General features: G+C 44.2%; 1 protein-coding gene across 3 annotated transcripts in view; it reads right to left on the bottom strand.

Moving 5' to 3' along the window:
- The window catches only part of FUT8 (fucosyltransferase 8), a 401,412-nt gene extending 380,484 nt beyond the window's left edge, over positions 1-20,928 (bottom strand). Inside the window, exons 1-2 of one of the 3 annotated variants that reach the window (XM_063698318.1) lie at positions 20,867-20,922; positions 15,910-16,006 (exon numbers count right to left, since the gene is read on the bottom strand). The gene's annotated coding sequence lies outside the window, so the exon portion shown is untranslated. Of the gene's footprint in view, positions 1-15,909; positions 16,007-20,749 lie in introns of all 3 variants that reach the window. The other 2 variants (XM_055362109.2, XM_063698317.1) reach the window with 2 other exon arrangements.
- Positions 20,929-21,471: the final 543 nt, after the last annotated feature.

Here is a 21,471-nt window from a genome sequence, read left to right as displayed (position 1 = left end):
TTGCCCGAGGCTTCTGGCTCTGTGGTCCACACCTGGCTTCTGTAGACAGCAACAACAGTAACTACAGCAGTTGACATTTTTATAATACTTGCTATGTGACAAGCACTCTTCCAAGTACTTTAAATACACTAACAAATCCCTGCAACACTTCTGTGGAGTAGACATATTATCCCCATTTTAGAGATAAGAACACTGAATCACAGAACATAAGTAAATACCCAAGGTCACACACCTAGTAAGTGAAGGAACCTGGCTCCCCGCCAGAGTAAGTACTCATGGCTTCTATTAATCTAGATGAGACCCAGAAGCTCCCTTCTGGTTCTTACCTCTCCTGGGGAGAACTTTGTCCCAGTGCTTGCCCCTGACCACATGAGTTGAATGAAATCAACTCAGGTGGCACGGAAAAGAGGCCAGCAGTAGTGGCCTCAGTGCCTCTGCCAGATATGTGAGCCGGTGTTCCAGTACCCTGCTGTCTCCACATTTTACCTTTGGGCCTTTGTTTTTTTACAAAGCAGCAGTAACTCCCAGATGGTTTGATATCAGAGGTCATCACCCCACCTTGCTGCCTACTAAGGACATGGTGGCCCAGCCCTAACAAACCACAGAAAACTTGCATGCTTGTCTTCAACGGAAAGAAGAGAAGGCTTCCTGGTGGGCCCTCCCTAATGGAGCCAACCACAAAGCCAGCCATTGGACAGGACTCTAAAGTAAGGAAAGGCAGTCCCCTCCCAATTCCCCACCCACACTCTCTCACCTGCCACGTCAGGAAGTGTAGGGTGAACCTCTTTATACTCAGGTGTTAGTCACGCTTCCTATCCCTCCCAAGGGGGCATCCTAATATGGGATCCCTTGGAGGCAGCAATGACTCACCCAAAGGAATGACGCTGGTAACAGAACGATAATCAAATGATGATAATCGAATGAGGCTTTTTTTTTCCCTTTCTGCTATAGGAAAAAAAGAAAAAATATATTTTTCTTTTCTTTTTTTCTGAGATGGAATTTCACTCTTGTCACTCAGTCTGGAGTGCAATGAGGCAATCTCGGCTCACTGCAACCTCTACCTCCCAGGTTCAAGCGATTCTCCTCCCTCAGCCTCCTGAGTAGCTGGGATTATAGGCATCTACCACCATGGCTGGATAATTTTTGTATTTTTAGTAGAGATGGGGTTTCAGCTGGTCTTGAACTCCTGACCTCAGGTGATCCACCCACTTCAGCCTCCCGAAGTGCTAAGATTACAGGCGTAAGCCACTACACCCTGTGGAAGAAAAAATTCTATTCCTCTTCACTGACCTCCTAGCTCCCCAGTTAGCTAAGGCTTTGTGTTTAGCGGTCAGTCTTAGTTCCTCATTTTGTCTTGGGGGTAGTGGTGGCAGCAGTTAGCTAATGGTTTCTCTATAATTCAAGGGTCAAACCCAAGAAGGAATTAGATGGCAGTACCCCAGAGGATGAGGTGGGGATTGGTTGGAGAGAAGCTAGGGCTTTGTGGATGAGAGAGAGAATTGGATTCTATGAGTCTGGAGCCTTGCGCCTTTTCTGTAAAGGGCTCTGGAGGTTGCTGGTGTCTAGGGGAGCAGTTGGTGCCTGGAAGTCAGAATGTCTCTGTAGGAGGGGTTTAGGGGCAGCAATCTGATTGAAAGGCTGGGAGGGGAAGAGGATGCTCTAAGCTGTTTACATGGCTACATACATGAAAATGAGAAAATATTAATTACCTACAACAAGGAACAGGGGATGCTGACCTAGATTATGGGGAGAAGATCTAAAGTTTCCTCAACACTCCTTCTACTACCACCACCACTCAAACTTGGCACATGACTAATACCTCAAGGACAATCTCTAACTATATAACCTTGGAAATATCCACAAGGGCCCCTGTGGCAGAGCCTGCAGGTAAAGTAGGCACTTTGAGGTGAAACCTTTTAGTCCAATAGCTGTGTCACATAACAAAAGTAGCAACATTAATAATGGTGGCTATTTTATTGGCTAACTCAATCCCCTGCCCCATTTTGCTATTACCAAGCAGGGCCCTGGATTCTAGTATGGCCCAACAGAAAAGAGGGGATTTCAATAATCATTAATATTGGGGATTGCACCAGCCAGGGCAAGGTGGGGCTCACAGCATGATTCCATTTGATTTTAAAAAGTAAAGTGATGTGCATTTCCTTGCTCCTTGGCGAAGTGGAGCGAATTCCTACCTCTTATTTAGGCATCAGTGAGAGAGTGGTGGAGCGGGGAGGGAGGCAGAGTGATCCTCAAATCACCAGGCAGTAGGAGAAGCTGCCAGGCTCTGCCCTCCTCCATTTGCCTTTAGTTGGCAAAAGACAAATTAGCCCAGCGCCTCCTGAGCTGAGTTTGCAGTGCAGACTCTGCAAGAATGTTTGCTTGGGGAGCAGCACTGTTCTTTACCTCAGCAGGTGTAATTCCATCACATGATTGTCTTGGATCTGCTTTTCCCCACTCCAGCGTGAGCTTGCAAAGTCAGAGAACGATAGCTGAGAAATAAATAGTTCTTCTCTGTGTCAGCCCAGGAAACACTAACAGTACCTTTACATGGAATAGAATGAGCATTTTCTTACTGCTGGGGTTAAAGAAGGCCTCTCTCCCTGCCCTTGAGGCCTACAGCCAGAACTTTCTCTTTGCGGGAAACTCACTGGCTTCCACGGGAAGCCAGACTGGGCCCTGCGGCCTGCCCTGCCCATACCCAAGCTTTACAGGTCACCAACACACCAGTCAAAGGAGGAAGACTAGGGCCTTCACAGGGACACAGAGACAGGGCTAAGCGCTCTACTGCCTTGGAAACTTTCGGTACAACCTTGGCATCTCTAGCCCAGAGAGTTATTTCTATTGCAGTTTAAGGTTACTACCTTGGGCAGGTAACTTTCACCTTCTGGAAACTGCTGACAAGGAAGCTAAATAAGAGGGACCTCCCCAGCCCAAGCCTGGAAAGCTCAGCCATTCAGCCCAGGAGCCAAGATAAGGTGAGCCTGGTCAGTGCCAGCAGCCTGGGCCCACTCATGCCTAAAGACTCGTAGGGTCGCGTGAAGCCAGGTCAGTGTCTGACCTTCCTCTTTCAGGTTACAGATGTTCCCTCTGCATGTCTGTTGCAGGACTAAGCTGGCTTGGGAGACTCTGGGGTTTCTGTACAGCCCTGACAGGGACCAAGAGAAGAGAGACTATCATTGAGCTCTAGGGACTCCTTTTTTATTTTTAGTAGAGACAAGGTCTTGCTGTTGCCCAGGCTGTTCTCAAACTCCTGAGCTCAAGCGGTCCCCCTACCTCACCCTTCCAAAGTGCTGGGATTACAGATGTGAACCACTGCCCTCAGCTTGAGTTCTTACTTGAAGTTCAGATTTCTGGGCTTTTTCTGGAATGAGACACAATACAAAACCATAACACTTGATGTGATGTTTCTTTCTTTTTTTTTTTTTTTTTGAGACAGAGTCTTGCTCTGTCGCCCAGGCTGGAGTGCAGTGGCGCGATCTCAGCTCACTGCAACCTCTGCCTCCCAGGTTCAAGAGATTCTCCTGCTTCAGCCTTCCAAAATAGCTGAGATTACAGGCACCCGCCACCACGCCCGGCTAATTTTTTTGTATTTTTAGTAGAGACGGGGTTTCACCATGTTGGTCAGGCTGTTCTCGAACTCCTGACCTCAAATGATCTGCCCACTTCGGACTCCAAAAGTACTGAAATTACAGGCATGAGCCACTGCACCCAGCCACTTAATGGTAGGTTTCTTATAAACCTACTGCATGGTTATATAAACGAGATGATAGAAAAGGAAATCTCTGTACTGTTGTCTTCAGTGCTTGTTAAGATACACAGTAGCCACTCCAGTGCTTTAGCCATCTCTGACAGGTGCTAGATTTTCCCCATTTGCTACTCATAATCTGCTCTCCACCCTTCTTTGCCCTGCTCTCTGCCCATGAGGCTGAGTCACAAGGATGACATCAGTAGGCTGCTTTTGCCCTCCAGCCTCTAGGGGTTGGCCAAGGAGGTTGGCATATTTATTTCTCTGGTTCCTTCCTGCCAGGTGGCCCTCTCTATCAGCTTTCTAGGTTCCTTTAATGGGTTCCATTGCCTTGCCCTTACAGACATGGTGGTGGTAGTGGCTCTTGCACTCACCAGCCCAAGGGTAGTGCACATCCCTTTTGCTTTGTCTAAGCCCAGTCCATGCTTTGTAAATAGTGACTTTATTACACTCTTCCTAAATGACTCAATTTAAGGGCATCCTTTTTTTTTTTTTTTTCCCCGGCTAGGACCCTAACAGATGAAACCTTTAGAACATTTTGCCCTTATTACTATTTCTAAGTTAATATGGGGAAATTTTACTTGACTTTGCCCTCTCCTTTATGCACATAAAATTTTATTTTCTCTTTTTATTTTTCTTTGAGACAGGGTATACTCAGACTGGAGTGTAGCAGTGAATTCCTGGGCTTAAGCAATCCTCCTGCCTCAGCTTCCCAAGTAGCTGGGAATACAGATGTGCATAACATCTAAAACAAATTTTTTTTTAATTTTAAAAATTAAAAATTTTTTTTGTAGAGATGGGGTCTTGGTATGTTGTCCAGGCTGGTCTCAAACTCCTGGCCTCAAGCCCTCATTCTGCCTTGGCCTCCCAAAGTGCTGGGATCATGGGCGTGAGCCACCAGGCTTGGGCTTATTTTCTCCTGGTATTGCTAGTTTTTTTTTTTTAGACGGAGTCTTGCTCTGTCCCCCAGGCTGGAGTGCAGTGGTGTGATCTCGGCTCACTGCAACCTCTGTCTCCCAGGTTCAAGCAATTCTCCTGCTTCAGCCTCCCAAATAGCTGGGGTTACAGGCACCTGCCACCACACCTGGCTAATTTTTGTATTTTTAGTAGAGACAGAGTTTCACCATCTTGGTCAGGCCAGTCTTGAACTCCTGACCTCGTGATCCACCTGCCTTGGCTTCCCAAAGTGCTGGGATTACAGGCGTGAGCCACCGCGCCTGGCTAAAGTAGTTTTTTAAAATTTAAAATGTATACAATAATTTTTTGTTTTCTAAAAAGCAAGATCCTTACTATAATTGCTTTCAGGAGATAATTTTAGGTAATGTATTAGTTCGTTCCTTGTTGATTATAATAGAATATGTGGAACTGGGTCATTTATAAAGAAAAGTAATTTATGTCTTACAGTTATGATGGCTGGGAAGTCCAGGATTGAGGGGCTGCAACTGTGAGGGGATTCTTGCTGGTGAGGACTCTCTGTAGAGTCCCAAGGCCACACTGGGAATCACATGGTGAGGGGCTGAGTGAGCTCACATGCTTGCTTAGGTCTCTCTTCCTCTTCTTAAAAAGCCACTAGTTCCACTCTCATGATTACCTGCTAGTCTATTAGCCCATTAATCCATTAACCTATAAATGGATTAATCATTCATAAGGGTTGAAACCTTTTGATCCAATCACCTCTTAAAGATTCAGTACGGTCACATTTTGAGATTAAGTTTCTAACACATGAAATTTGGGGGACACATTCAAACCATAGTAGATAAATAAGGAAAAAAAAGTCTTGCAAATTTTGCATTTTAAACCAGCACTAACAGGTGTTTCCGACGCATGCTACGGCTTAAGAAGCACTGCAAAAGTCAGCTCTTCAAGCTTCTCACAGGCAGCTGTCCTAAGACATCAGCATCCCCTTCCCTCCATTAGAACCTACACCAGTGAGTTTGAGATAAAGCAATTTTATGTAAAAACAGCCTAGTATCTCTATATTGGAAAGTCTGTCCTTAACACCAGGTTTTGAAGTCCAGGAAAGCTGTGTATGTTATTTAACTTAAAAAGTTAAATATGGGCCAGACACAGTGGCTCACACCTGTAATCCCAGCACTTTTGGAGGCCGAGGCGGGTGGATCACCTGAAGTCGGAAGTTCAAGACCAGCCTGACCAACATGGCAAAACCCTGCCTCTACTAAAAATACAAAAATTAGCCAGGCGTGGTGGCGCACGCCTGTAATCCCAGCTACTCAGGAGACTGAGGCAGGAGAATTACTTGAACCCGAGAAGTGGAGATTGCAGTGAGCCGAGATTGCACCACTGCACCTAGCCTGGGTGACAGAGTGAGACTCTGTCTCAAGAGAAAAAAAGTTACATATGTATATCTACCTACATATTTAAATCATATATATGTGTGTGTGTGTGTGTGTGTGTGTATGTATGTATGTGTATATATATATATATAACTTTAGGCCGTGCATCGTGACTCATCTCTGTAATCCCAGCACTTTGGGAGGCCGAGGCGGGTGGATCACGAGGTCAGGAGATCGATTCCATCCTGGCTAACATGGTGAAACCCCGTCTCTACTAAAAAATACAAAAAATTAGCTGGGCGTAGTGGGGACGCCTATAATCCCAGCTACTTGGGAGGCTGAGGCAGGAGAATGGCGTGAACCCGGGAGGCGGAGCTTATAGTGAGCCAAGATCGCGCCACTGCACTCCAGCCTGGGCGATAGAGCGAGACTCCGTCTCAAAAAAAAAAAAAAAGAAAAACTTTAAAAGTTTTATACTCAAGGCTTTTCCTAGAATATACATTCCTCCATATTCCCTATTTTAAAAATTACCTCTTTGTCTCTCAAGCTCAACAACTTTTCTGTGAAGCTCTTGATCCTTGCACATCTGGCATGAAAATATCCCAAGTTATCTGCATTGGCAGATGGAGCTGTGCTGAACAGAAGCTTTATCCTGGATTCGGTCCTCTCTTCCAGCACAAGCACCTGACTCGACTTCGGAAGTGTGGAGAACGTTATGGAACTTCATCTTGCCCTAGTTCACCTCCCCCGACTTCCAGTCCTACCCACTTATACTTCTTCCTGGTCCAAATGGATTATCCCCCTAGTTTTTCCCCTTAAAGATATCAATAGGAGATTGATTATCCACACTGTATGCTCATTATTGTCCTGAGTTGCTCCTTAGAAGCTGTTGCTAAGTAATGCTAAGTACTAAGCCAGGTTCCTGTGGTCCGCTCCTGCACCCTAGAAGGGCCTTACGTGAATTAGGCTGGGATGAGTTCCAGCACATGGGAACTATAGGAAAATCTGAAACAGAGACAAAAAGTGACCTTAGGAATGAAGTCTCCTTTACATTGATGTGTGACCAGTTCTCCTCATTCTCCTCAGCAACTTCAGACTGGCTACTTCTTTTTTTTTTTTTTTTGAGACAGACTCTTGCTCTTTGTCCAGGCTGTAGTGCAGTGGCACAATCTCAGCTCACTGCAACCTTCTCCTCCCAGGTTCAAGCGATTCTCCTGCCTCAGCCTGCTGAGCAGCTGGGATTACAGGTGTGCACCACCATGTCCGGCTAATTTTTAAAATTTTAATAGAGACAGGGTTTTGCCATGTTGGCCAGGCTGGTCTTCCCCAGTGAGTTTTCACCAGCTCTAGCCCGGCCTGACCCTTTTTCTAGTGAAAGGCAGGTCCCACTTGACTGTTATTTTCATCCAAAGGAATGAACAGCCAGAGCCTCTGACTTCCCAGTATGCAGTAGTGGTTATCATCAAGCAGTTGATTACATAGAGCTTTGTTTGGGGAATATAATTCTTTACAAGTCTGGCCATAATAAAATACAGACTTGTCGCTAAGATTTGCGGGGCCTTGGGCACGAGTGCAGATGGAAGTCCACATACTACATATATAAAAGTTGTAAATTACACTAACAAACGGATAAACAAAATATTTCAATTCCCCTATACTGACAAATATCCCCTCATAAACACAAAATATACACACAGATACAAATATACAGCCCTTGAAAAAGAGAAAGAAATGGGCTAATCTGGAAGGCCAGGTTCAAATATGGAATTCTTGAACTTCTCAGAGCTCCATGTGGGGACATAGTGGAATGGAAAGAGCTGGCCCCTGACCCACCCCCCACTTCTCTTCCTAGCCCAGGCACTGTCCCACGTGACAAAGGGCCTTGAGTACATTCACGTAGACATGACCAAGCTCTATCCACATTCCCACTCTTACCTCATCACACTTATTGTGCACCTTTCATGCCTAGGAATAAGTACATTAGTGGTACGGTCTGTCCTTGGGGAAGTGTACCTGCAGAAGTGGCCCAGGCCCAGGAATTAGGCTCTAGAAGGGGAATATGGGCTCTGAGTGGGAACATCCCATCGGTGGGTTCTTTCCGCCATGAGAGGTATAGCCAAAGTGGGCCAGAGTGAGGCCCTCTAAAGCATGGGATCCTCTAAAACATGGGACCATAGGCAGAGGGCATAGCCAGTGAAATAAGATAGCTTAGATGGAAGATACAACCAACAGTAGGGAAATCACTAAAGAGGTCATGAAAGCTCCAGGTAAAATGGTGGCCCCGGAGAGGAGAGGAGGAAGAGATAGAGATTATCTAGGAAGCAGATCTGAGCAGACACACAGAGTGCAGAAACCAGTGCTTCGGCAAATGCTACCTGTCCTGGCTTCATCCCCTGCCCAGAGTACCCACACTTCTCTACTGGGCCGTATAGACCCCTTCTTTGCCTAAGCTAGTTGGAGTAGGTACTGTTACTTGACAAAAATAAAGTCTTGACAAGATACTACTTCGTGTCGCAAAAGAAACTGAAGTTTCCTAGAGAGAGAGAGATGGCAGAGAAAGAAAAGGGCTAAAGACAGAGGTTTGAGAAAGACATAAAATGCAGAAAAAGAGAAAGAAGAACCCAAGGAAGAGTTGTGATAGGAGTAGGGAAAGAACTAGCTCACTCGGGTGGGCATTTCAGAAAGAAGAGCTGGTCAGTTGGAAGATGAGGCCTGAGTAAAGGTCACTGGAATTGATGACTAAAAGATCACCACTGACCTTCAAGAAAGCACAACTAGAGATGAGTGTTGGCAGACAGATGTGCCCAGCTGTGCTGGGGAGATGGAGCAGCAGCTGTTCACACATGGCCCAGGGCTTTCTCCTGCCCTGTATGGGTGTCAGTATGACCCCCCTGCCTGTTTCACAATCTCCTTCTACTGAGCACACTGGGGAACGCTGGCACCCTTGGGGCCAAGGCAGATTTGAAGTGTGTTAAAGAACAGGGTGTGAAGTGCCATGATCCTGGATGTGACTCCCTAAGGACAGAGTGTCTGGAAAAAAAAACCAACCAACCAACTGAAGAACCACTGGGTTTTGGGGGATCCCTAGTCTTCACCTGAAACACTGGGAATTACCTCTTCCTCTTATTCTGCATTCCCTTAGGATGTCCCTTAAGGACAAGTCCCAGCCCAGGTAGGTAGCGACCTCCGCTGCTCTGCCTGCCTGCCAAGGTGAGCCAGCTTCTCATTTCCTCGTCTTGTCTCAAGGGGTGTGTGTGTGTGTGTGTGTGTGTGTGTGTGTGTGTGTATGTGTAGGGGAGGATCCCCTACAAAGTCTTTCTTCCAAATCCCAGCAATTCGGCCGGGCATGGTGGCTCATGCCTGTAATCCCAGCACTTTGGGTAGCCAAGGCTGGAGGATTGCTTGAAGCCAGGAGTTCAAGACCAGCCCAGACAACATTGCAAGACCTCATCTCTACCAAAATAAATAAATAAATAAATAACAAGCAAAACCAAAAAGTTGCCGGGCAAGGTGGTACACATTGTATTCCCAGCTACTCGGGAGGCTGAGGTGGGAGGATCATGTGAGCTCAGGAGGTCGAGGCTGCAGTGAGCCACAATTGTGCCACTGCACTCCATCCTGGAGTGAGACTCTGTCTCAAAAAAAAAAAAAAAAAAAAAACAAAGTCTCAGCAATTCGAGGGTAACGACAAATAAGTAAAGATAACTTTTTATTTAAGGAAGCCCATCTATGGCTCTCTGTTAATAGAGCTGACAACAGGAGAACCCAGGCTATGAAGCCTACAGAGCATTTGCAAGGGAGGTAGGCTACCTGTAACTAGAGAAAATGAACCATGGCACAGCCTGGGCCCAACTTCTCCACTGTGACCATTGCTCAGAGACTGCCATATAAGAGAGAATTTTGGAAGTGTGAGGTTTGACCCTCACGATGGACCCACTGCTCTGTCTGGCTTGCTGTGAGCTGTCACCCCCACCCTATTTCTCCTCAACCTTCAACCACAGTTCCTAACCTGAGTGATCACCAAGCTGGGTGACCCCCACTGCACCCCCTGCCAAGGGTGAAAGGGAGGACAGAGTCCACTGGCTGGTCCTTCCTGCTAAGTTTATGAAAAGGGAACAGTGTCAGCAACGTCTCCCCTCCCCTGACTCAGCAGCGTGCACTGTCAGCACTTCCAGCCTCCCTGTGACAGTGCACTCCATGGAGAAATAAAAAATAACTGCTCGTTAGAAAAATGAGAGAGTCCTGACCTTTTCCCATTGATTTTTCCCCTTTTTTGATTTAAATATCTGCAGCCTGTGGGTGTTAGCATCCCGTCAACTTTCTCTGTGAAGCCATTCCCCTCTTCACAGGAGACAGGATGTTTTTTAACCTACAGATGAAGTTTGCTTTTCTTCTCTGAGGACCTAAAGGGAGTTTACTAAACAATATTTTCACATATTTCACTCGATCCTCTTAATTGCCTTGTGAAACAGGTATTATTATCTCCATTCCACAAGAGAGAAACAGATGTTCTGAATGGTCCAGTGACTTGCTCAAGGCTGCTGAGTTCGTAGGTCCTGGACCTGAGAATTGACTTCTGCCTCCTGACTCTAAAGTCTATGCCAGGCTAACAAATCCAAGGGTGGGGGCTGGCAGGGCAGGAGTGTAGTGTGGGAGACAGAATCTCAAATCCTTGTCTTTCCCTCTTTTCATAGAGCCCAGACATTGCGAGTTAAAAGAAAACATACTCGGGCTGGGTACGGTGGCTTATGCCTGTAATCCCAGCACTTCGGGAGGCCAAGGCAGGCAGATCACTTGAGGTCAGGAGTTTGAGACCAGCCTGGCCAATGTGGCAAAACCCCATGTCTACTAAAAATACAAAAAATAGCTGAGCGTGGTGGTGGGCACCTGTAGTCCCAGCTACTCAAGAGGCTGAGGTGAGAGGATTGCTTGAACCTAGGAGGCAGAGGTTGCAGTGAGCTGAGTTTGTGCTACTGTACTCCAGCCTAGAAGACAGAGCAAGACTCTGTCTCAAAAAAAAAAAAAAAAAAAAAAAAAAACTCCAAAGAGAAAGAGCAAAGAAAATATACTAGGCCGGGTGCGGTGGCTCACGCCTGTAATCGCAGCACTTTGGGAGGCTGAGGCGGGCGGATCACAAGGTCAGGAGATCGAGACCATCCTGGCTAACACGGTGAAACCCCGTCTCTACTAAAGATACAAAAAATTAGCCAGGCGTGGTGGTGGGTGCCTGTAGTCCCAGCTACTCGGGAGGCTGAGGCAGGAGAATGGCGTGAACCCGGGAGGCGGAGCTTGCAGTGAGCCAAAATCACACCAGTGCACTCCAGCCTGGGTGACAGAGCGAGACTCTGTCTCCAAAAAAAAAAAAAGAAAGAAAGAAAAGAAAATATACTGACCCTTAGAGCAATGGCTTTAAACTTTTACAAATGTGACCCATTTGTAAAAGTACATTTTATATCTTGATCTGGTACATCACATGCACGCGCACACAACTGGGCCAAAAGTTTTAGCAAAAGTAATATACTCTGATATATTTTGTTCTACTCCATTGAATTCTTTTTTCCCCTTTTAATGATGGTTTTGACCCACGAAATTGATTTCATTACCCACAGTTGAAAAATGCTGCCTTAAAGCATAAACTACGCATTCAGAGACAAGCTCTCATACTACTCTCGTATAAAGTGCCAACTTATACAGTGCCCCAACACATAGTCCGTGTTCAGGAAATATGTGTTGAGCCTCTGGGCTTTTAAGGAACCAATAATCCACAAGTTAAACAACTTGTTCTGGAAACTCTCCAGTTTGGTTTATGTGGAAAAGATCATCCTAATTCCAAATCCCAACAAACAAATCATTCACACATGCGCACACAAAAGAAAAGCCTGGAAATGGATCTCTGTTGTGAATCTAGACTTGAAATTTCAAAATAAAATACTAGCAAATAGATTTCTTTCAGTGTCTGCCCAGTGCTGTGCACTGTCCTAGTGGCTAGAGATACAGAAAAAAATGGGACCCAGGCCCTGCCCTCAAGGAGCTGGGGAATGGTGGGAGGCTGAGAAGTGAAGCCTACAGTGCAGTGTGATGAGGGTAGCACAGGCTGCCAGGGAGTAGAAGGAAGTTATCTACCCAACCTAGAGGGCATAAAGATGATTTCCATGGAGCTACTCAGAGCCTAGATTTGAAAGGATGTAAGTTAGGTGGGAAAATAAATGGAGGACAGAGGTTTCAGGCAAAAGGAATCGCATGTGCAATGCTGTGGCAGTCACAGTTGATTGTCTGTCCCATAACCAATCCCTGTGTTCCTTGCAGTATGTCAATTATTTTGGGAAGGCATGGAGAGAGACTGTCTACTATTACTCTATATAATTTAGGGGGAAATCCTGACTAACATGAGCCAATCATCATGATCCCAGGATCCTTGCCAATTATTGGTTTAGGAATGAGTATAATAAGACCCGAGTCTGGCCAATGAAATTTCAGGAAAGAACTTCCAGGGAAAGAACTTCCAGGGAAAGAACTTCCAGGAACAGGCTTGGGAAAAGGTTTCCTTGTTCTTAAAGAGACTCATGGTAAGAAAGAGTCTGTTTTGGCCGGGCACGGTGGCTCACGCCTGCAATCCCAGACCTTTGGGAGGCCAAGGCGGGCCGATCACCTGAGGTCGGGAGTTTGAGATAAGCCTGGCCAGCATGGTGAAACCCTGTCTCTATAAAAATACAAAAATTAGCTGGGCGTGGTAGCAGGCACCTGTAATCCCAGCTACTCCGGAAGCTGAGGCAGGAGAATCGCTTGAACCCAGGAGGCGGAGGCTGCAGTGGGTCGAGATTGTGCCATTGGACTCCAGCCTGGGCAATGGAGCGAGACTCCATCTCAAAAAAAAAAAAGAAAGAAAGAAACAGTTTGTTTCCTTCAGCTAGATACTTTACTGTGTCAGTGAAATTCCTGGCTGTAATGTGGTTATTTCGTGACCATGAGATAATCTACCTGGAGGGTGGCAAACCAGAAAGACAGAAAAACCAGGGACTTCAATGACTTTGTTGAGTAGCTGAATTAACCAACCCTAGAGCTACTCTATCCCACGACATGATGTCTTCATGTAAGCTAATTGATTTTCCTCATCGTAAAAGTCAGTTGAGTCAGGGTTTTGTGTTACTTGCAGTCAAAATGAACTTAAACGAACTGGGCACAGTTGAGTGTACCTATATTACCAGCTATTTGGGAGGCTGAGGCAGGAGGATCACTTCAGCTGAGGAGTTCTAGGCCAGCCTGGACAACACAGTGAGACCCATCTCTTAAAATAATAATAATTAAATGAATGCAAAAGCTATAGAGATGTAAAAGGCATGTTCTGGGTTCTGCAAGACAAAAATTGAGATCCAGAGGCCAAATCATACTATACTACAAACTTTAGCTTCAACATGAGATACAAACGGCTGGTAAACATAAGAAAAACTTGACCACACTATTAAAGATAAAAGCACTTTGAAACTACAATGAGATGTCATTTTTCAACTCCAGATTGACTAAGATCAAAAAGCTTCATCATATCCAATATTGTCAAGAAGAAACCAGCACACCCATTTGTTGCTGATGGGATGGTAAATGGCATAAATCTATGGCCAGGAATTTGGCAATAACTTTCAAACCAAAAATGAACTTGACCCGACAATTCCAGTTTTAGGTATTTATCCTACAGATGTAGTTGGATGTATGGAAAATGACCTGCACAAGGATGCTAGTTACAGCATTGTTTGTAAAAGCAAATTGGCTAACAACTATTTAATTGTTCATTAATAAGGGAGTGATAAATTATTACATTCATATTGAATTATATGCCACCATTAAAAGGAATGAAAAAATTCTATACCTATTAATATGGAACTATATCAAATAAATATTGTTAATCAAGAAAAGCAATATGTTAAATAGTACAGAATGGTATGCTACTAATGTTTTTTTTTTTTTTTTGAGACATAGTTTCACTCTGTTGCCCAGGCTGGAGTGCAGTGGTCAGATCTCAGCTCACTGCAACCTCTGCCTCCTGGGTTCAAGCTGGTATGCTACTATTTATGTATACAGGGAAGAATATTTGAAAATACATAAGACACATTTGGAATAATCACAAGAAACTTATAGCATCAGCTGCCCCAAGGAAAGGAATTAAGTGGATGGAAGTCAGGGGAGGAAGGGAGACTGACTTCCACTGGATACCTATACATACCTTCTGAATTTTGTGCCATGTACATACATTGCGTATTCAAAATAATTCATTAACAGAAGGAGGACTTAATTCCCCAAATAAAAGGATATCTTAATTGGAAATATCACAACCTATTAAGCGCAAAAGAAATCGTTTGATTTTTTCTATAAATGCAAAAATGGCATTTAATATTCAATATACATTCATTTTTAAGTGCTAGTAGAGCTAGAATGAGTCTTCTTAATAAAGAATACCTAATATTGGACATCATATTAAATTATGATTTTTGTAGAAGCCATTGTCAATCCTTAGAGATCACAATAAGTTGCCTCCAAAAAAAACTAGACAGAAAATTAATCTCAAAATTAAATTAGTAAGATCCTCATACCACAAATGTGATTAGCTACATATTTGAAGGTAAATATAAAGATTGTAATTTGTGACTGAAGAGATTAAGAAGAGAAGTATTCCACTTCTGGTGTTCTGGGAATAATTTCTGGGAGGCAGAAGAAGAATGTAACAGTAATGCCTCAAACGGAAACTTGAACCCTAGTTGGAAAAAGACCTAGTGCATGTGGGGGAATTAGTCAATCAGGCAAACACATCAGTTCCCCCTAAACATGGCTAAGTGGGGAGGAATCTCTTTGCCAAGCAGACTTCCATGTATACTTCCAGACTTAGCCATAACCTGCCTTAGCTGGGAGATAATTCTTGAAATTAGCTCACTCCTTGGTCTGATTTCATGTTTCTTAAGCATCTCTGGATAACCTGGCTGTCTCTGAGGTTTATCTAAGAAGAGAACATATAATGATCAGGCTGACTTGAGCAACCTAGTCCACTCAAAGATTGTATTTTAATTGTAAACTGCTAAACTTCAAAGTCCCATTCCAGTTTCAGAGGATCTCCCCCAATCCCCACCACCACCTCCCACCCTGGAATCAGCTAAGTTCCCAGTTGCAGCTCCATTGCAGGCCATCTTGCTACAGGTGTGTCTTCTGCAAAACACCTTCTGTAGACAACTCTCCATCTCAGAGTCCGTTTCTATGGCACCCAGTCTAAGATACAATGTATGTATGCAAACATATATATGTATATACATACATTTCTTTATAAAGAAATCTATAAAATCTATAAAACCTTCTATGTGATGGCCGGGCATTGTGGCTCACGCCTGTAATCCCAGCACTTTGGGAGGCCAAGGCGGACAGATCACCTGAGGTCAGGAGTTCAAGACCAGCCTGACCAACATGGAGAAATCCCATCTCTACTAAAAATACAAAATTAGCTGGGCGTGGTGGTGCATGCCTGTAATCCCAGCTACTCAGGAGGCTGAGGCAGGAGAATCGCTTGAACCCAGGAGGTGGAGGTTGTGGTGAGCTGAGATCGTAACATTGCACTCCATCCTGGACAACTAGAGCAAACCTCTGTCTCAAAAAAAAAAAAAAAAAACTTCTATGTTGTCTGAAAAGATGTGAATGAATGGAAAAATAGAAGTTCCTGGATGGGAAACCTAAATATTATATAAATATGTGTTTCCTACAATTTAAGTTACATATTTAGCAGAATCTTGGTAAAAATCCCAGAAGGATGTTTTTAAACATATGACAAAAGAAAGGAATAAAAGGAAAATTCTAAACAGGCAAGAAAGAAAACAGGCCTGGCACAGTGACTCATACCTGTAATCCCAGCACTTTGGGAGGCCAAGGTGAGAGGATTGCTTGAGGCCAGAAGTTCGAGGCTGCAGTGAGCCATGGTTGCACAATGCACTCCAGCCTGGATAACAGAGAGAGACCTTGACTCAAAAGAAAAAAAAAAAGAAAGAAAACCTGTTGCGAAAGGGAATGAAAGAGGGTGAACGAGATCTATCAAAAGTAAAAACCTATAAAAAAATAAAATATTGAAGTTTTTTCTTTTTAGAGATGGGGTCTCACTGTTACCCAAGCTGTTCTTGCATTCCTGGCCTCAAGCAATCACCCACCTTAGTCCCTAAAAGTGCTGGAATTACAGGCATGAGCCACCATACCTGGCTTCCTGTATTGAAGTCTTGATTTAAGAATAGACAGGCCGGGTGCGGTGGCTCACGCCTGTAATCCCAGCACTTTGGGACACCAAGGCGGGTGATCACAAGGTCAAGAGCTCAAGACCAGCCTGGCCAACATGGCGAAACCCCATCTCTACTAAAAATACAAAAAATTAGCCAGGCATGGTGGCAGGCACCTAATCCCAGCTACTCGGGAGGCTGAGGCAGGAGAATTGCTGGAACCTGGGAGGAGGAGGTTGCAGTGAGCCGAGATTACACCACTGCACTCCAGCTCTGGTGACAGAGCAAGACTCCATTTCAAAAAAAAAAAAAAAAAAAAAAGGATAGACAGATTGGCTAGTGACTGTAATCTCAGCATTTTGGGAGGCCGAAGCAGGCAGATCACCTGAGGTCAGGAGTTCAAGACCAGCCAGGCCAATGTGGTGAAACCCCGTCTCTACTAAAAATACAAAAATTAGCCAGGCATGGTGGCACACGCCTGTAGTCTCAGCTACTCAGGAGGTTGAGGCAGAAGAATCACTTGAACCCAGGAGGTGGAGGTTGCAGTGAGCCAAGATTGTGCCAGCACACTCCAGCCTGGGTGATAGAGTGAGACTCCATCTCAAAAAAAAAAAAAAAAAAAAAAAGACAGATTTCTGTAATATAATAGAAAGATCATATCAAATATACACCCTGATATGCTTTGGCTCTGTGTCCCCACCCAAATCAAATGCTGAATTGTAATTCCCATCGTTGGGAGAGGGACCTAGTGGGAGGTGATTGGATCATGGCAGTGGATTTCCCCCATGCTGTTCTCGCGATAGTGAGTGAACTCTCACAAGATCTGATGTTTTAAAAGTGTGTGGCACATCCCTCCTCGCTCATTAGCTCTCTCTTGCTCCACTATGGAAAGATGTGCTTTGCTTCCTCTTCACCTTCTGCCATAATTTTAAGTTTCCCCAGGCCTCCCAGTCATGCTTCCTGTTAAGCCTGTGGAACTGTGAGTCAAATCTCTTTTCTTCAGAAATAACCCAGTGTATGATAAAGCTATCATGATACAATGAGATAAACAAATATTTTTCTTTTTCTTTTCTTTTTTTTCTTTTGAGACAAAGTCTTGCTATCACCCAGGCTGGAGTGCAGTGGCGCGATCTCAGCTCACTGAAACTTCCACCTCCCAGGTTCAAGTGATTCTCCTGCTCCCAAGTAGCTGGGATTATGGGCATACAACACCACTCCCGGCTAATCTCTCTATTTTTAGTAGAGACGGGGTTTCTCCATGTTGACCAGACTTGTCTCGAACTCCTGACCTCAGGTGATCTGCCCGCCTCGGCGTCCCAAAGTGCTGGGATTACAGGCATGAGCCACCATGGCTGGCCAAATATTTTTCAATAAATGGTGGATGGATAACTGACCAGCAGTTTAAGAGGGAAGGGAAGAATTGAGATCCACACCTTATATATTAAAATTTATTTTGTTTGATTTCAAGTCTTAAAAACATTTAATACTGTGAAGTTCAGAAGAAAATAGGATTGAAAATTTGTCAAAACAGTAGTGGGAAGATGACTCTATAATTATAAGCAATACTAATTGCTTATAGTATAAGCAATAGTATATTGCTTCTAGTATAGCAATATAGTATACTACACAGAAAATATTAAAGTACTTAACTACATAAAAAATTTTTTAGGCTGGGCACGGTGGCTAACGCCTGTAATCCCAGCACTCTGGGAGGCCGAGGCGGGCGGATGACGAGGTCAGGAGATCAAGACCATCCTGGCTAACACAGTGAAACCCCGTCTCTACTAAATACACAAAAAATTAGCCGGGCAAGGTGGCGGGCGCCTGTAGTCCCAGCTACTTGGGAGGCTGAGGCAGGAGAATGGCGTGAACCCAGGAGGCGGAGGTTGCAGTGAGCCGAGATCACACCACTGCACTCCAGCCTGGGTGACCGAGTGAGACTCTGTCTCAAAAAAATAAAAAAACTTTCTAAATAAATTTTATATGTAATACATCACCAGAATTAACAACAAACAACATACCAGGAGTTATATTTACAACAAGAACTCAGATAAGTTGATAAGAATCCCATTAAGATCTCAGCTGATAACTGAACAAAAACTAACAAAACAATTAACAAAAGAATAAGTATTAACAAACACACAAAAGTAGTCAATTTTACTAATTATCAAAAAGAAGCAAATTAAAAGAAGCATGGTATTTTTTCACTAAATTAATTAAATTAACTTTATTAAATGAACTCCTTTACTAAATTAATCCCTACCAAATTAAAATAGAAATCCCTAAATCCAAACCCAGTAATATCAGGACCTGTATTCCCTGGGTAGTACCATAAATTGATGTAACCAATTAGGAAAGTAATTATAAGTCCTAAAAATATTTATGCCCTTTGACCTAATAAATCTCTTTGGAGAATGAATCGAGAGCAGAGCAGCAGAAGCCTAAAGCCATTGCCAAAACTCACAGTTTCATCCTTTCATGCTTTCCCTGCATTAGGCCTTCCCAGACCCTATGCCTGTGCTGTCCAATACAGTAGCCACTGTCCACATGCACCCCTCTTTCCTCCACAAGGTAATAAACTCCATAAGAGGTACCCTGTCAGTCTTGTTTCCTGCAGAATCCTAGATCTTAGAACAGTGCCTGGCACACAGTAGGCGTCAACAAATACTTAGTGAATGAATTTATGAATGAATGTCAAGCTATTCCACCAATCCTCCCCAAATACGCTTTGAGCTTTCTTGTCTCCAAGAAAGTCTTGCCTCAAAGTGTTTGTTTTTGCCCTCTTCTAACCAGAATCTTTATTGCTTATCTAAAACGATGTACTTTGAGCTTCAAGTAGAAACTGCCCAACTCAAAAGCATTTCATGATAAGATTTTTTTTTTAATCTTACAAAAGAAATTCAGGGCCGGACACGGTGGCTCACGCCTGTAATCCCAGCACTTTGGGAGGCCGAGGTGGGCAGATCACGAGGTCAGGAGATGGAGACCATCCTGGCTAACATGGTGAAACCCCATCTCTACTAAAAATACAAAAAATTAGCTGGGCATGGGGGCAGGCGCCTGTAGACCCAGCTACTTGGGAGGCTGAGGCAGGAGAATGGCATGAACCCGGGAGGCAGAGCTTGCAGTGAGCCAAGATCACACCACTGCACTCCAGCCTGGGTGACAGAGCAAGACTCTGTCTCAAAAAAAAAAAAAAAAAAATCAGAAGTTGTGCAGTTCCAGGGTTGGGTAATTCCATAGCTCAGCAATGTTCTCAAGGAACCATGCTTGTCCACCTTTTCTCTCTGCCACTCTGCAGCTGTTGCCTTTACCTTCCCCTTTATGTTTACAAGATGGCAATAGCAGTTCAAGCTCTATGTCCTTAACAACATCTCAAGGCCAGAGTACCTTGCTTCCTTTTGAAGACTTAGAGATTTTCCCAGACATCCCTTCTGCAGAGTTCCCTTTTATGTTCCATTGTCCAGAACTATAGCATATGCCCATTATTTTATTTTATTTTATTTTATTTTGAGACAGGGTCTCACTCTGTGGTCCAGGCTAGAGTGCAGTGGCTCAATCATGGCTCACTGCAGTGTCAAACACCTGAGCTCAAGCAATTCTCCCACCTCAGCCTCCTGAGTAGTTGGGACTAAAGGTACGCACCACCGCGCCCTGCTAATTTTATTTTTTATTTTTGTAGAGAGGAGGGCTCACTATATTGTCCAGGCTGGTCTCAAACTCCTGGACTCAAGCAATCCTCTCATCTTGGCTTCTCAAAGTATGGGAATTACAGGTATGAGCCACCATGCCCAGGCCAGTACATGCCCATTCTTAAACCAGCCCATTTCTAAATCAGTTACTGGCAAGAGTAGAAAATTTTCATGATTGGCCTAAAGAATCCAGATTCACCTTCCTTGGGCTGGCTGAGTCCCCCATCCCAGAGCTCCTGGTTGATATAACTGAAAGAAGTGGAACTAGGGTAGGAGGCTGCACTCCAGGAGATAAAATGGTCTCAAAATAAGCCCTTGAGACTTTTTATAAGTCACAAAATCTTACTAGTTTTTCAAAGTGCAGCTCAAATCTCGGGTCTTTCATTAATCTTTCCCTTATTATCTTAACCAGAAGCAGCCCATCCCTCCTTTGAATTTAAAACCTTGAGTATCGGCCAAAAACACTGGAATCATTCCTGATTTCTCTCTTTATGTCATAAATCATAACCCTATATCTCATCTATCTTGTCTACTCTACCTTCATTATATATCAGAACCTAATCTCATCTCACCACCCTTAGTCTCTTCTCTCTGGTCCAAGCCACCATCATCTTCATCTCATCCCGGATTACTGCAGCACCCTTCTCACTGGCCTCACGCTTCTCCTTGTGCATTCTTGGAGTCCATGCTCACAGAGTGATCCTTCCAAGGTGTGAGTCCAATCATGTCACTGCTCTACTCAAAGCCCTCCAATGGCTTCAAAACAAAATCTAAAGTCCTTACCACCACTTGCAGGGTCCTCAGTGATCCACTCTGTCACCTCTCTCATGTCCTCTCCTGCCCACGGTCTCCTGCTCACTACTTTCCAGCTACACTGGCCTGCTTGTTCTTAGAACTCACCAAGCACACTCCTTCCTGAGAGCCTTCGTGCTTGCTGCTCGCCTTGCTTAGAAAATTCTTCACAGACTCAGATGACTCACTCCCTCCTTCTTCAGATTTTGACTCAAATGTCTCCTTACCAGAGAGGTCTTCTCTGATCTCCCATCTAAAAAACCACATTCTTTTAACCATGTCACTCTACCCTCCTTAATCTGCTTCATTTTCCTTCAAAGTACTTCCCAGAAGCTGATGTATTATACATACATATTTATTTGCTGACACTCATCTTGGCCTCTCAAAGTATGTCTTGTCTCATTAGAACATAAGATCTAGGGGGTGGGGGAATGGGGGAGGGATAGCATTAGGAGAAATACCTAATGTAGATGACGGGTTGATGGGTGCAGCAAACCACCATGGCACGTATATACCTATGTAACAAAGCTGCATGTTGTGCACATTTATTCCAGAACCTAAAAAAATATATATACATATATACACATATATATGTGTGTTCCTTATACATATATATATATAAGGAACATAAGATCCATAAAGCCAGGGGTTTTATCTGTTTTGCTCCCTGTTTTTTGAGACAGCCAAGTGTAAAGGGGTCCCCTGAGAAACTC

The sequence above is a fragment of the Gorilla gorilla genome, chromosome 15 (genome assembly GCF_029281585.2).
Source record: "Gorilla gorilla gorilla isolate KB3781 chromosome 15, NHGRI_mGorGor1-v2.1_pri, whole genome shotgun sequence".
Classification (NCBI taxonomy): domain Eukaryota; kingdom Metazoa; phylum Chordata; class Mammalia; order Primates; family Hominidae; genus Gorilla; species Gorilla gorilla.
This window is presented reverse-complemented; position numbering and strand designations above follow the sequence as displayed.